Here is a 15,969-nt window from a genome sequence, read left to right as displayed (position 1 = left end):
CACGTGCCTAGAGCCCGTGCTGCACAAGAGAAGCCCACGTGCAGCAACAAAGAGTAGCCCCCACTCACTGCAACTACAGAAAGCCCATGCACAGCAATGAAGACTCAGTGCAGCCAAAAATAAATAAATTAATTAACTTAAAAATTTTTTTTAAATAAATAAATAAATGGAAAGACCTTGGGGGGAAAAAAGAAAGAATTACAGAGCTCAAAGTACATGAACTTCTTATACCAGGAAAGATAAAAATTGATCTTTCAGAAATATCCTCTTTTGCAATTGACATGTTTCTGATTGCTTTACAAATTGGATTTTTTATTTTTAATAGACCCCCCAAAACATAAATATCAATATAGTAGAGCCAACACCAAAAATATCCCAACAGAGTAGGTTATTCAAAGAGTAAATGACCTATGGTAATAAAGGAAGTGAATAGAAGCCACAAAACTTAGGTACCCAGAACTGCTTTAGATGTTTAACTTATTATCTTATTTGGTGATTCTCAAACCTTGGCTACCAGCCCAGCAGTATAATCATCACTAGCATACTTGTTAGAAATGCAAATTCTCAGGCCCACATCAGAACTACTCAGTCTGAAACACTGAAGGTGGGGTTCAGCAATCAGTGTTTCAGTAAGCCTTCTAACCATCCAATTGAAGAAATACATAATTTAAGAATAATAATGGAGGCTTCAATACTCCACTCTTAATAATAAGGGGTAGAGCAACTAGACAGAAAATCCACATGGATATAGAAGATCTGGATAATACTAAAAACCAACTTGACTGAACTGACATATATAGCACACTCCAGACAACAACAGCAGAGTAATTCTTAAGTGCACATGGAACATGCTCCCAGATACACCATATGTCAGACCATAAAGCAAGTCTTAATAAATTTAAAAAGATTAACATCATGCAAAGTATGTTCTCTGACTATAAGGGGATTAAATTAGATATCAAAACAGAAAACAACATGCGATATCTACAAATATTTAGATTTAAGCCATATCTCTAAATAACCCATGTATCAAAGAAGAAATCACAAGGGAAACAAGAAAATATTTTGAGCTGCATAAAAATGAAAACACAATATATCATATTTATGAAATGTTGCTAAATCAGTGTTTAGAGGGAAATAGCTGTAAATATGTATATTAGAAAGAAACAGAAAAACTAAATAGATCTAGTAAGTAAAGAAATGGAACTAGTAATTAAAATTTTTATACAAAAAAAAAAAAATCCCATGCTCAGATGGCTGCAGTGATAAGTTCTTCCAAACATTTAAAGCAGCGGTCCCCAAATTTTTTGGCACCAGGGACCAGTTTCGTGGAAGACAAGTCCTCCATGGACCGGGGGTGGGGGGTGGGGGGGGTGGATGGTTCAGGTGGTAATGTGAACGATGGTTCAGGCGGTAATGCGAGCGATGGGAGCGTCAGATGAAGCTTTGTTTGCTCGCCCGCCACTCACCTCCTGCTGTGCGGCCCAGTTCCTAACAGGCCGAGGACCGATACCAGTCCATGGCCCGGGGGTTGGGGACTCCTGATTTAAATAATACCAGTCCATGGGCTTCCCTGGTGGCGCAGTGGTTGAGAGTCCGCCTGCCGATGCAGGGGACACGGGTTCGTGCCCCGGTCCGGGAAGATTCCACAATGCCGCGGAGTGGCTGGGCCCGTGAGCCATGGCCTGTGCTCCGCAACGGGAGAGGCCACAACAGCGAGAGGCCCGAAGAATACCAACCCTTCATAAATTCTTCCAGAAAATAGAAAAGGAAATAACACAGCTCATTCTAAAAGATGAGTATTATCTTTATATTAGAAAAAAAGAAAAGCTGACCAAGAAAAAGGGGAAATACAAATTACCATAATCAGAAATGAAAGAGGAGACATCACTAACAGGTTTATAGAAATTTAAATTATCATAAGGAAATACTGTGAACAACTCTATGCCAACAAATTGGACAATGAAGATGAAATGGAAAAATTTCTAAAAAGAACAAAAATGCTGTTACTGAAGTTGACTGAAGAAAAATAGAAAAACTGAATATACCTACAACAAATAAAGAAATTGAATTAGTAATTTGAAGTCTTCCCATAAAAATAAAGCTCAAGCCTAGGTGGCTTCACTGATAAATTATACCAACATTTAAAGAAGAAAGAATACCAAGCTTTCCCAAACTTTTCCCAAAGACAGAGAAGGAAGCACTTTCCAGCTCATTCTATGAAACCATTATTATGCTGATACCAAAGCCAGATGAAGATATCACAAGAAAACTACAAACCAATATCCCTCAGGAATATACACATGAAAGCCCTCAACAATATATTAGCAAACAAAATCCAGGAAAATACGAGAAGGATAATGCACCATGACCAAGTGGGATTTAAACCCAGAATGCAAGGTTGGTTTAACATCCAAGTAGAAATTAATGTGATATCTTATTAATAGAATAAAGAACAAAACACACATGATCCTCTTAAAAGATGCAAGGACTTAGAAAAAAATCCATTCATGTTAAAACAAAAACAAAGAAACTCTCAACAAGCTAGGAATAGAAGGGAACTTTCTTAACCTGAAAAAAGGAATCCATGAAGAACCTACAGCTAACAGCACACTTAATAACTAAAAGACTGAATGCTCTCCCCCTAAGAACAAGGCAAGGATATCTGCTCTCACCACTTCTTTTCAACATTGTACTGGAGATCCTAACCAGGGTAATCAGGTGCTACAGACTAAATGTTTGTTTCACCCAAAAAATTCATATGTTAAAACCTGATCCCCAATGTGATAGCATTTGGAGATGGGGATTTTTGGCAAAGTGGATTTTCGGGGGATTAGTGCCCTAATAAGAGAGACCCCAGAGAGTAACCCTTGCCCTTCCACCCTGTGAAGAGCCAGAGAGAAGAGGGTTGTCTATGAACCAGGAAACTGGTCCTCACCAGATACCTAATGTGCCAGTGCCTTAACCTTGGCTCCAACCTCCAGAACTATGAGAAATAAATTGTTGTGTAAGCCACCCAGTTTATGGTATTTTTATTACAGCAGCCCAAACAGACTAAAACATCAGGCAAGGAAAAGAAATAGAGAGGGGCGGGGAGAGCGAGAGAGAGAGAGAGAGAGAGAGAGAGAGAGAGAGAGAGAGAAAGAAAGGGAGGGAGGGAGGGAGGGAGGGAGGGAAAGAGGAAGGGAGGAAAGAAGAAAGGAAGGAAGGAAGAATATCTCTAGAAGAAAGGAAGAAGTAAATTATTCACAGGCAACATGATCTAATATGTAGAAAATTCCGAAGAATCCACAACAAAACCGTAAGAACTCAATGACAAGAAGACAAGCCAATTTAAAAATAGGTGAAATGGGAGTTCCTTGGCGGTCCAGTGGTTAGGACTCCATGCTTCCACTGCAGGGGGCACAGATGAGATCCCTGGTCGAGGAACTAAGATCCCACATGCCATGGCATGGGCAAAAAAATAAAATAAAATAAAAATAGGCAACAGACTTGAACAGACATTTCACCAAAGAAAATATATGAATGGCGGATAAACATATGAAAAGAGTCAACTAGTTATTAGGAAAATGCAAATTAAAACCACTTCACATCCGTAAGTATGGCTATAAAAAAGACACAATGACGAATGTTGGAGAGGATACAGAGAAACTAGAACCCTCAAACTGCAGCCACTTCGAAAACCAGTTTGGCACTTTCTTGAAAATTAAACATAAATTTACCCTACAACTTGTACTTCTAGTTCCAAGTATCTACCCCTGAGAAATGGAAACATATATCCACACAAAGACTTGACCATGAATGTTTATAGTAGCATTACATAATTGCCAAAGTTGGAAAAGTTTTAGATGATCATCAACCGGTAAAGGGATAAAATGTGGTATGTCCACATACTGAAATTCTATTTTGCAATAAAAAGAAACAAACTACTGAAACATATGAACCTCAAAATATTTTGCTAAATGAAAGAAGGTAGCCACAAAAGATCACATATCATAGGATTCTATTTATATTAAATGCCCAGAAAAGGCATACCTGGAGAAACTTAAAAAAATCAATTAGTGCTTGCCTGGGTTTGAGGAATGGGGATTGACTGCAGGTGGACAGAAAGGAACTTTTGGAGGTAAAGGGAATGTCCTAAAGTTGGGTTGTGGTAATACTTTCATAACTCTGTAAATTTACTCAAAAAAAATCATTGAATCATGCACTTAAAATGGATTGATTTTTGTGGTATGTAAATTATACCTCCAATCAAACTGTTAAAAAAAAATTATCTTGTTTCCACAGTAGGTGATGGACCTGGGATTTAAACTGGGGACTAACTTACCTTCAAATCTTTTATGTTTTCTTTTATGATGACTTAATTCCATAAAAAGTAGACTTTTCAGATTTGGAAGTAGCTGAAAAGTGAAATATTTTAGCAAAAGGTACCTTCTAATAACAATTGGCTTGTAAGGCTTTTTTTCACATTTCCTTGCCAAAATACTTGCCTTTAAATTTTGATTAGTCAATGATTATTTGCAGGTTATTATCCTTAATTTGCTAACACTTTTACTAACAAAAAGGCATAGAAGAAAAATTTGAAGTTCAAAACATAACACACTTTTAAAAGTGATTTGTTTTCCTTTATTCAACAAAGTAACAGATCACATCAGCAGCCTACTCATCCCGATTTCCACTCTCTTCATTCTTACTTCTCGGAGTCAGAACATCACAGGCTGGGAGTGCGCCACCTTACCCAACACCTGCACGCAACACGAGCACCCCAATACTAATTCCACTAAGATTTTTATCTAGCTCATTTTCCTACACCTCTAATGATCCTGGCTTAATATCTAAATGTGGCAATATATCAGAACAACACAGTTCCTTTACAAGAAAAAAAGAAGAAGAAGAAGAAAAATTGTTCTATGTTTCACAAAACAAAGTAAAGCAAATGTCTAATCCAATATTCATGACACTCATTCCAGATGGCCTTTCCCTCCTTGAAAGTTTCTAACAGCTCTTTAAAGAAAACTCTGTCCCAGGCCCACCTCCTACACACACCCTTTCCCAACTACGTCCTAGTCATCCTTGTGGTCTTAGTTTAAAAGTTATTTCATTTAGTCATTCACTTATTTAAAAACAAGAACAAAAAACGTACCAAGTGCATACTAGAAGCAAGGTGATCTGCTGGGTTCTGAGAAACAAGTAGAAGACAGAAACCTTACAGTTTAAAAGCAATACATAATTATGTAATCTCTAATGCTATGGGGATCTATCTAATTTAAAATGGATGCCTCTGAAAGGCCTCTTGGTAAGTGACATTTAAACTGAAGTCTGAAGTATAAAAAGAGCAACCATCATGGCGAAGTGTGAGAAGGGTGGCCCAGACCAAAGGAGCAGCATTTTGAGTGAGGAAAGAGCCTAAAGCTTGGGAGGACCTGAAAAAAGCCCACTGTGGTTAGAACAGAGTAAGCAAAATGGAGGAAGGCATCCAGATGAAAGTGAAAAGGTAGATTAGGCCTTATAGGCCTCCTTGAGGATATTAGTTTTTATCCTAAGGACAACAGGAAGCCTCTGGTTTCAAACAGGTAAATAAAACCTAATTTACCTCGCAGAAAGATCTCCTTGTGGTGTGAAGATCGGATTAGGCTAATTAAATTAAGAATACTTAACCCCCAGATTACTAAAACAGATTATTAAAACCTTGTAACCTATTATTACTAAACCAGATTATTAAAACCATAATTTCTGGGGTCCTCAAATCTCTCCTCCTGGGTAAAAAGAGGAAGGTAATCTTTGGACTACTTCCCTCAGGATGGGTATGACCTGTGATGATTGTGATTCTAACAATGTTTTGTTTATTTATTTTTTTAAAATCACAGATCATGGTTTGGTTGCTACTGGACCCTACCCCGCCTTTGGTTGTATGCTTAAGGGTGCTGGAAAGCACTGATAAGTAAGCAGGATGCACACCACAACAGCATCACCAGAACATTGTCTTCCAGTAGACGTTCTTCTGACATCTATTATCAAAACCAGGGGTTAATACCCAACATATATAAACAGCGCATAAACTCAGTATCAACAAAACAGACGACTCCATTTAAAAAATGGGCAGAAGACCGGAAGAGACATTTTTCCGAAGAAGACATACAGATAGCCAACAGGTACATGAAAAGATGCTCAAGATCAGTAATCATCAGAGAAATGCAAATCAAAACCACAATGAGGGGCTTCCCTGATGGCTCAGTGGTTGAGAGTCTGCCTGCTGATGCAGGGGACACAAGTTCGTGCCCTGGTCCGAGAAGATCCCACATGCCATGGAGCGGCTAGGCCCGTGAGCCATGGCTGCTGAGCCTGCGTGTCGGGAGCCTGTGCTCCGCAATGGGAGAGGCCACAACAGTGAGAGGCCCGCGTACTTCAAAAAAAAAAACAAACAAAAAAACAACCACTCCCGTCAGATGGCTATCAACAAAAAGACCACAAATAAAAATTGCTGGCAAAGATGTGGAGAAAAGGGAACTCTTGTACACTGTTGGTGGAATGTAAATTGGTGCAGCTGCTGTGGAAAACAATATGTACGTTCTTCAAAAAACTAAAAATAGAAGTACCATATGATCCAGCAATTCCACTCTTGGGTAGATAGCCAAAGAAAATAAAAACACTAATTTGAAAAGATACATACACCCCAATGTTCACAGCAGCATTATTTACAATAGCTAAAATATAGAAGCAACCTAAGTGTCCATCAACAGATAGATGGATAAAGAAGCTATGGGGTGTCTATATACATACACACACACACACACACACACACACACACACACACACAATGGAATATTATAAAGCCATAAAAAAGAATAAAATGTTGTCATTTGCAACAATATGGATGGATTTGGAAGGCATTATGCTTATTTAAATAAGTCAGACAGAGAAAGACAAATGTTGTATATACTACCTTATATGGAATCTAAAAAGCAAAACAAACCAGTGAATGTAACAAAAAAGAAACATACTCACATATATAGAAAACAAACTAGTGGTTACCAGTGGAGAGATGGAAGGAGAAAGAAGCAAGATAGGAGTAGGAGATTTAGAGGTAAAAACTATTATGTATGAATAAATAAGCTAAAGGACATGTTGTACAGCACAGGGAATATAGTCAACATTTTATAATAACTATAATTTTTAAAAATTGTGAAACACTATATTGTACACCTGAAACTTATGTAATATTGTAAATCAACTATACCTCAATTAAAAAAAAACTAGCATCTTATGAGGACCAGTGATTGATAATCAATGCAAAAATAGCCTGGAAGTTAAAAAAAAGTAGTGTGTTTAATCTTTCATCTCTATCCCAAAGCCTTACAGGGGACCTCTTAAAAGTTCTATTTTTTATTATCTCACTTCAAGAGATGAGACTAGGAGGGTGAGCAAATAGCATTATGCTTATAGATGCTATAAGAAAGTAGAATTAGGGACTTCCCTGGTGGTGCAGTGGTTGAGAATGTGCCTGCCAATGCAGGCGACACTGGTTCAAGCCCTGATCCAGGAAGATCCCACATGCCGTGGAGCAACTGGGCCCGTGTGCCACAACTACTGAGCCTGCACTCTAGAGCCCGTGAGCCACAACTACTGAAGCCTGTGTGCCACAACTACTGAAGCCCGTGTGCCACAACTACTGAAGCCCACACGCCTAGAGCCCATGCTCCGCAACGAGAAGCCTGCGCACCGCAACGAAGAGTAGCCCCCGCTTGCCACAACTAGAGAAGGCCTGTGTGCAGCAACAAAGACCCAACGCAAGCAAAAATAAATAAATAAATAAAGTTATTTTTTAAAAAAAGAAAGCAGAATTAGAGATAACTGAAGGTTTAAAATATATGCTTTATGTGGGGAAATGTCATGCTTGGAATTGCTTCATAATAATTTAACAGGAGGAGATAAAGATGAAGTTGATAATTGCTGAACCTGGATGCTGTATCCATGGGAGCTCATTACACTATTTTCTATTGTGCATATATTTGAAATTCTTCACAATAAAAAGCTTTTTAAAAATCCGTATGGGGCTTCCCTGGTGGCGCAGTGGTTGAGAGTCCGCCTGCCAATGCAGGGGACGCAGGTTCGTGCCCCGGTCCTGGAGGATCCCACATGCTGCGGAGCAGCTGGGCCTGTGAGCCATGGCCGCTAAGCCTGCGTGTCCGGAGCCTGTGCTCTGCAATGGGATAGGCCACAACAGCAAGAGGCCCGCATACCGCCAAAAAAAAAAAAAAAAATCCGTATGGATTAAGGAAGTGGAAATTCTCTCACATACTATTAATAAAAGCATATATTGTCACAACCTTTTTAAAGTTAGTGTGGAAATAACGATTAAAAGTAAAAATTTTCTGAACAGCAAAGGAAGCCACTAACAAAATGAAAAGGCTACCTCCCAAATGGGAGAAAATATTTGCAAATCATATATCTGATACGGGGTTAATATCTAAAATATATAAAGAACTCAAAACTCAATAGCAAAAAAAAAAATCCAATTAGAAAATGGGCAGAAGATCATTTTTCCAAAGATGCTCAACATCACTAATCATTAGAGAAATACAAATCAAAACCACAATGAGATACTACCTCATACCTGTTAGAATCGTTATTATCAAAAAGGCAATAAATAACAAGTGTTGAAGAGGGTGTGGAGAAAAGGGAGCCCTCTTGCACTGTTGGTGGGAATGTAAATTTGTGCAGCCACTATGGAGAACAGTATGGAGGTTCCTCAAAAAATTTATAATAGAACTACCATATAATCCAGAAATTCCACTTTTGGGTATTTATCTAAAGAAAACAAAAATGATAATTCGAAAATACCCTTATGTTCACTGCAGTATTATTTATGATAGCCAAAATATGGAAATGACCTAAGTGTCTACTAATGGATTAATGGATGAAAAAGATTATATATATATATATATATACACACACACACAGTGCATATATATACACACACACACACACACATACACACACATATACACACAGTGGAATACTACTCAGCCATTAAAAAAGGGAAATCTTGCCATTTGTGACAACACTGATGGATCTTGAGGGCATTAAGCTAAGTTAAATAAGTCAGACAGAGAAAGACAAATACCATATAATTTCACTTATATGTGGAAACTAAAAAATAAAGCAAAACAAAAATCACAGATAAAGAGAACAGAACGGTGGTTGCCAGAGAAGAGGGGGGAGTGGGTAAAACAGGTGAAATGGGTCAAGAACTATAAACTTCCAGTTACAAGTCCTTGGGATGTAATGTACAGCATGGTGACTATAGTCAATAATACTGTACAGCATATTTGAAAATTGCCAAGAGAGTAAATCCTAAAAGTTAACTTTACATGGTGACAGATAGTCACTAGATTTATTAAGATGATCACAGTGTATACAAATATTGAATCATTATGTTGTACACCTGAAACCAATACCATGTCATATGTCAATTATACCTCAATAAAAAAATTTTAATAGACCAATAGTTAATAAGATGAAGAAATACTGTAGTCATCTTTTTCAAGAGGTAAACTTATATGTATTAACCTAGAAATGGTCCATGTTAGATCATAAAATGATTTTTAAATTGAAAACCAATATTATTGGCATTATGCACATGTCTATTATATACTCGTGTGTATAACTTCGGGGAAAAAGTTGAAATGGATACAAATCAAATGTAGAGTGGTTAATGGAGCAAAGCTTTGTTTTCCTCCCTTATTGTAAATACTTTGTATTTTCTTAAGTAGTGGGATAATAGGTGGTTTTTATTTGTTGTACTTAAGATCACACTCAGTGGCAAAATTGAGCAATACATCCCAGCAGTCTGGCTCCAGAGGCCCTGCTTTTAACTACTCACTAAACTGCCTTTATCTGCAGCAGTATATAAAATACAAACGAATAATCTTAGAAAATATTTTATTTAGTTCTTCCCTATCGTACCCAGAGTACCTCTACATTCCTGATTCCAAATATCTCTTACCATCCTTCAATCAAGAGTGCCTTTTGGGGACTTCCCTGGTGGCGCAGTGGTTGGGAGTCCGCCTGCCGATGCGGGGGACGCGGACTCGTGCCCCGGTCCGGGAGGATCCCGCGTGCCGCGGAGCGGCTGGGCCTGTGGGCCATGGCCGCTGGGCCTGCGCGTCCGGAGCCTGCGCTCCGCGGCGGCAGAGGCAGAGGCAGAGGCAGAGGCCGCGGCGGTGGGAGGCCCGCGTACCGCAAAAAAAATAAACAAATAAAATATAAAAAAATAAAAGAGTGCCTTTTGTTTCACAAAGTCTTAACCCATAACATTTCAGGCCCTGGTTAATCCCTCAGAGATCTATTTTACAGGAAGGAAAGAACAAGGAACTATTTACAGTGTTTTAAAATGTCATTGTTAATTGTGGTGCCCTTAAAATTACAACAACTTAGTTTGGGTGTGTAATTAAGCCAATTATCTTGAAAACAGTACTGAAATTTTGAGCAGCAACCACTCCTCTGGCCTCCTTTGCTTGGCTTCCCTGCCACTGTTGGAAGCTTCTGTTTGAAGTGAGGAGGAAGAAGCATAGTAAGTAGCCTCTTTGTTGCAGAGCCACAGGTAAAAACAACACTCTTGCTCAAAGGTGACAGGATCCCTTCATCATTAATCCCAGGATGACCGCCCCCCTGAGAAATTCTTAGACTAAAAGGCTCTCATGTATATGCCTGTTAAAAACAAGTCTCTTTAGCCCTGTTCTTGTCTCTCTCTTCCTACCTCCTCTGGAATTTCTTCTTCCTTAAGGCACTTTATTTAAGTGAAGACACTCAGTTACATAAAGGAGGCAGAGAACATTTTCTTGACTATCCAACTAAAAGAATCTTTTTGAAATGAGTTGAGATAGGATTGGTGTAAAAGAGAATACCTTCTGCCAAAGAAAGCAAAAAATTGTTTTAAATAGTGCCCAGAATTAATTAGATGGGCAGTTACATTACTAATTTTTTCCCTTATCTCCAGCAGCTTTTAAAAGGCTGTGATTTACAAGGCATATTTTCTGGCCAAGATTTCTTTTATGGAAAATTTTGCTTTACCTAGACAAAGTACATGAAAGGAATTTAAAGTACATGTAAGATTAAAGAGGTTCCAATTTTTTTTCAAAGCATATTTTAAAATTATCCTGACCTTTTCCATTTCTTTTTAACAACCTATTAGTTCAGAAACTTGTGCATCATGCATGCTTACCAACTTGAATCTGAAAATATCTTTGCTCTTGGGGTTCTGTGGAACATATATGTTCCACAACATATATGATGAATTACTTAAGATTGATATTGGTCTTACTTGTGATTTGGAGAATTAATTAAGTAACAATATATAAATCCCATGCACACCTATATGTAGATGAAAATGGTGGCTATCCTAAAAAAAATCTTCCCTAAAAAATATGCGCTGAGTTAGCACATACAGTGATACTATGATGCCAATAATGTTTACTGGATTCTTTCATCTACTAAAAAATGTTGAGGACTTTTCCCCATAGTGAAATGAATAGACAAACATTACCTGATCTTCGTGTTAAATAACTGAGGAACTGCCTCCCATGGCAGCCACTCCCCATAAGGACCACAATGAGATGACAGTTTGACTGCAAAAAAGCACCCTATCAACCCCAACTTGTTCCAGGAAATGACCAGCCATGGAAAACCCTCCAGTCTTAACACTGAACAATCAATCCTTCCTATATTTTGAAATGACCCCAACTGCTCACCCCCTTACCACCAACCAACAGCTGCCAAATATACCTGAAAACCAACTAGAAAGTCTCCCCTGCTTCCAAAATTCCCACCTTAATAAATGCTTGCCAATCAGAGACTCTCAGAATTCTCTTTTCAAATGATAAACTCACGCCTTTCTGACACCATTGAAAGCCTGCTGAAATTAAAGTGATGGCAGGGGATTCCCTTGCTGTAGATTTATGAATAAATAGCCTTTGCTGATTTTGTCTCATGCTTATTTTTGTCTTTAACATAACTGTATATGATATTATGTATGTTAAACTATCTCTTAATTACCTCTGAATCTTTTTCTCTCTACCCCCAGTATCATTACTAATATCCTTATCATGCTTCACCTAGTGTGAAAAAAAGTCCAGGAGGTGATCTCTTTGCCTCTGGTGTGTTCTTCTCCTGCTGACAAAATAGTCTTGGTAGAAGGCAAATCTGTTCACACACTTTCCCTATTTTCATGGCACTCCAAGAGCTAACTATGGTGATAAACCCACATGCTTTCCATGAAGAGGACTTACGGTAACAGGAGTAGTAGTACAATACTAAAGTTAAAATAAATGACTATATGTTCATTTATAATGTTTCCATTAACAGATCCTCTGAAAAGTAGAGAAGATTTGTTGTCCTAGCTAAGAAATCTGAGATTCAAGAAAGCAAAGTGTCTTAGTCCATTCCGGCTGCTATAACAAAATACCACGGACTGGGTGGCTTATAAACAACAGAAACTTATTTCTCACAGTCTGGAGGCTGCAAGTCTGAGATCAAGGTGCCAGAATGGTCAGGTGAGGGCTCTCTTCTGGACTGCAGGCTTCTTGTTGTATCCTCAGAGGGTGGAAGGAGCTAGAGAGCTCTGTGGGGTCTCTTTTATAAAATCACTAATCCCAATCATGAGGGCTCTACCCCATGACCTAATCACCTCCAAAGGACACACCTACTAACAAACAACCATCACCTTTGGTGGTGAGGATTTCAATTTTTAAATTTCAGGGGAGACACAAACATTCAGACCATAGCAGCAAGTGAATTTACCCAAGATCACTTAGCTAGTTAAGTAGCAGAACCAGTCTGAACCTAGCTTTGTCAGATTCCAAGGTCCAGGCTTTACATTAAATGCCCTACTCTACAACCAAATTAAACTATGGCTATTTTTCCAATATGCCATGCTGGTTCACAGTTCCTTGCCTATGCACGTGCTTGGACTGCTCACATCTTACCATGAAATCTTCCCTCATCTTCACTCTCTCCAGGCAGAGATGATCATTCGCTCTTTGCATCACTGCTTTAGCTGAAACTTGCCTCTTTCATAGCCCTTATTAGTATTAGTATTTACATTAGTATTTCACTGGAGTATAAGCTCTTTGAGGACACAGAATTCGATTCCATTTCCTAGTAAAAGTTTGTTATTCTGACTTACCAATGATAGGAATTTTTAGAGAAAGGAAAATACTTAACTTTTTTTATAGTTCACTGGCGCTCTACAATAAAGAACAAAATGGAAATAGTAACTAGTAATTACCTCTCAGGGTTATTCTGAAAAAATCAGTTCTAAAACCTGACTGTATATTGGAATCCCTTAGGAGATTGGGAAGATGTAAATATCCAGATCGGATGCCACATCTTCTGATTCATAATCTCTAAATGGGTAGCTCATACACCTGTATGTATGTAGATCCCCAGGGCAACTAGATTTGGCAACCATAGAATTTAATGTTATAAACTATATAAACCCTTATGACAAGGCCTAGCCTATGGTAAACACTCAATAAATGTTAGACTTTAAATGATAACACCTTACAAATGTCATACCACTTTTTTCTCTTTTTATACCACTTTATAATTTACGAAGCACTCACACAAGAATTATCCAATTTGATCTTCAGAACAATACAAGGATCAACATTAATCTCTACTGCCCCAAATTATTCAGGAGATTGTAATCACTTAAATGCTGTCTTCTTCAAATGGAATGAAATAGAGAGAAGGAAACCTCTTAAAAATAAGGTCTTCCATAGTCTGAAAAATATCCATCTGCTCTTCCAATGACATGTTGTCTACCATGACTTTTAACTTTGGGTAATCAAATCTCTAGCTTCTCTAAATGGTTTTTAGGAACTGGCATTAGGAAGTTGGTTTTTGTTTGTTTGTTTTAAAGAGTGCTGGTTAGGTAACCAACACTTCTGTTACAAGGGATACCTTTATGGAAGATAAAAATGATCATTTAACCAAGAGAGTCCTAAACCTGTGCTTTGCAAGAAGGAAGAGTCTCAAAATGTTGAAAAAAGATGTTGCTAGAAATCTAACACAAAACTGTGCAATCCTACTAACTTCCTGGTACAATTCCAGAAGGCACTGAACAAATTCTTCCAGATCTTCGCTTCTGGAAGGCCCAGCAGGGCAGTCTAGAGGTGGTACTGAGAAATTAATAAGCATATACATCTGAAGTAGTGAGTGATCTTTGTCAATAAATGACTATAGAAAGCAGTCAATGAGACAAAAAAATAAAATAAAATACATAATAGTTTTGGTGTCAAATCAATAGTAAAGAATTCTGCTGTAATTCTAACAGGGGTGCAGAATCTCAGGCATATAGATATGGCAATTAAAAGGTATGATGGAGACTACTAATACAATGCACCAGCTGGCAAAAAATGGCATGGGTGTGAAAGTCACATTACAGTAAAAAATAATTGATTAGCTCTAGTAGTTTTCTGGTGGCATCTTTAGGATTATTTATGTATAGCATCATGTCATCTGCAAAGAGTGACTGTTTTACTTCTTCTTTTCCAATTAGGATTCCTTTTATTTCTTTTTCTTCTCTGATTGCTGTGGCTAAAACTTCCAAAACTACGTTGAATAATAGTGGTGAGAGTGAGCAACCTTGTTTTGTTCCTGATTTTAGAGGAAATGGTTTCAGTTTTTCACCATAGAGAATGATGTTGGCTGTGAGTTTGTCATATATGGCCATTATTATGTTGAGGTAGGTTCCCTCTATGCCCACTTTCTGGAGAGTTTTTATCATAAATGGGTGCTAAATTTTGTCAGAAGCTTTTTCTGCATCTATTGAGATGAGCATATGGTTTCTATCCTTCAATTTGTTAATATGGTGTATCACATTGATTGATTTGCATATATTGAAGAATCCTTGCTTTCCTGGGATAAATCCTACTTGATCATGGTGTATGATCCTTTTAATGTGCTGTTAGATTCTGTTTGCTAGTATTTTGTTGAGGTTTTTGCATCTATGTTCATCAGTGATACTGGCCTGTAGTTTTCTTTTTTTGTGACAGCTTTGTCTGGTTTTGGTATCAGGGTGGTGGTCGCCTCGTAGAATGAGTTTGGGAGTGTTCCTCCCTCTCCTATACTTTGGAAGAGTTTGAGAATGATAGGTGTTAGCTCTTTTCTAAATGTTTGATAGAATTCACCTGTGAAGCCATCTGGTCCTGGGCTTTTGTTTGTTGGAAGATTTTTAATCACAGTTTCAATTTCAGTACTTGTGGTTGGTCTGTTCATATTTTCTTTTTTTTTTTAGAAGTGAATTAGTATTTTATTTATTTATTTATTTATTTATTTACATCTTTATTGGAGTATAATTGCTTTACAATGGTGTGTTAGTTTCTGTTTTATAACAAAGTGACTCAGTTATACATATACATATGTTCCCATATCTCTTCCCTCTTGGGTCTCCCTCCCTCCCACCCTCCCTATCCCACCCCTCTAGGTGGCCACAAAGCACCGAGCTGACCTCCCTGAGTTATGTGGCTGCTTCCCACTAGCTATCTATTTTACGTTTGGTAGTGTATATATGTCCACGCCACTCTCTCACTTTGTCACAGCTATTTTCCATTTCTTCCTGGTTCAGTCTTGGAAGGTTGTGCTTTTCTAAGAATTTGTCCATTTCTTCCAGGTTGTCCATTTTATTGGCATATAGTTGCTTGTAGTAATCTCTCATGATCCTTTGTATTTCTGCAGTGTCAATTAATACTTCTGTTTTTTTTTAATACTTCTGTTTTTTAATTTCTAATTCTGTTGATTTGAGTCTTCTCCCTTTTTTGCTTGATGAGTCTGGCTAACGGTTTATCAATTTTGTTTATCTTCAGAAAGAACCAGTTTTTAGTTTTATTGATCTTTGCTATTATTTCCTTCATTTCTTTTTCATTTATGTCTGATTTGATCTTTATGATTTCTTTCCTTCTGCTAACT

The sequence above is a fragment of the Delphinapterus leucas genome, chromosome 5 (genome assembly GCF_059928025.1).
Source record: "Delphinapterus leucas isolate spDelLeu-1000000601 "Yukka" chromosome 5, BTC_Dleu_Yukka2, whole genome shotgun sequence".
NCBI classification, from domain to species: domain Eukaryota; kingdom Metazoa; phylum Chordata; class Mammalia; order Artiodactyla; family Monodontidae; genus Delphinapterus; species Delphinapterus leucas.
This window is presented reverse-complemented; position numbering follows the sequence as displayed.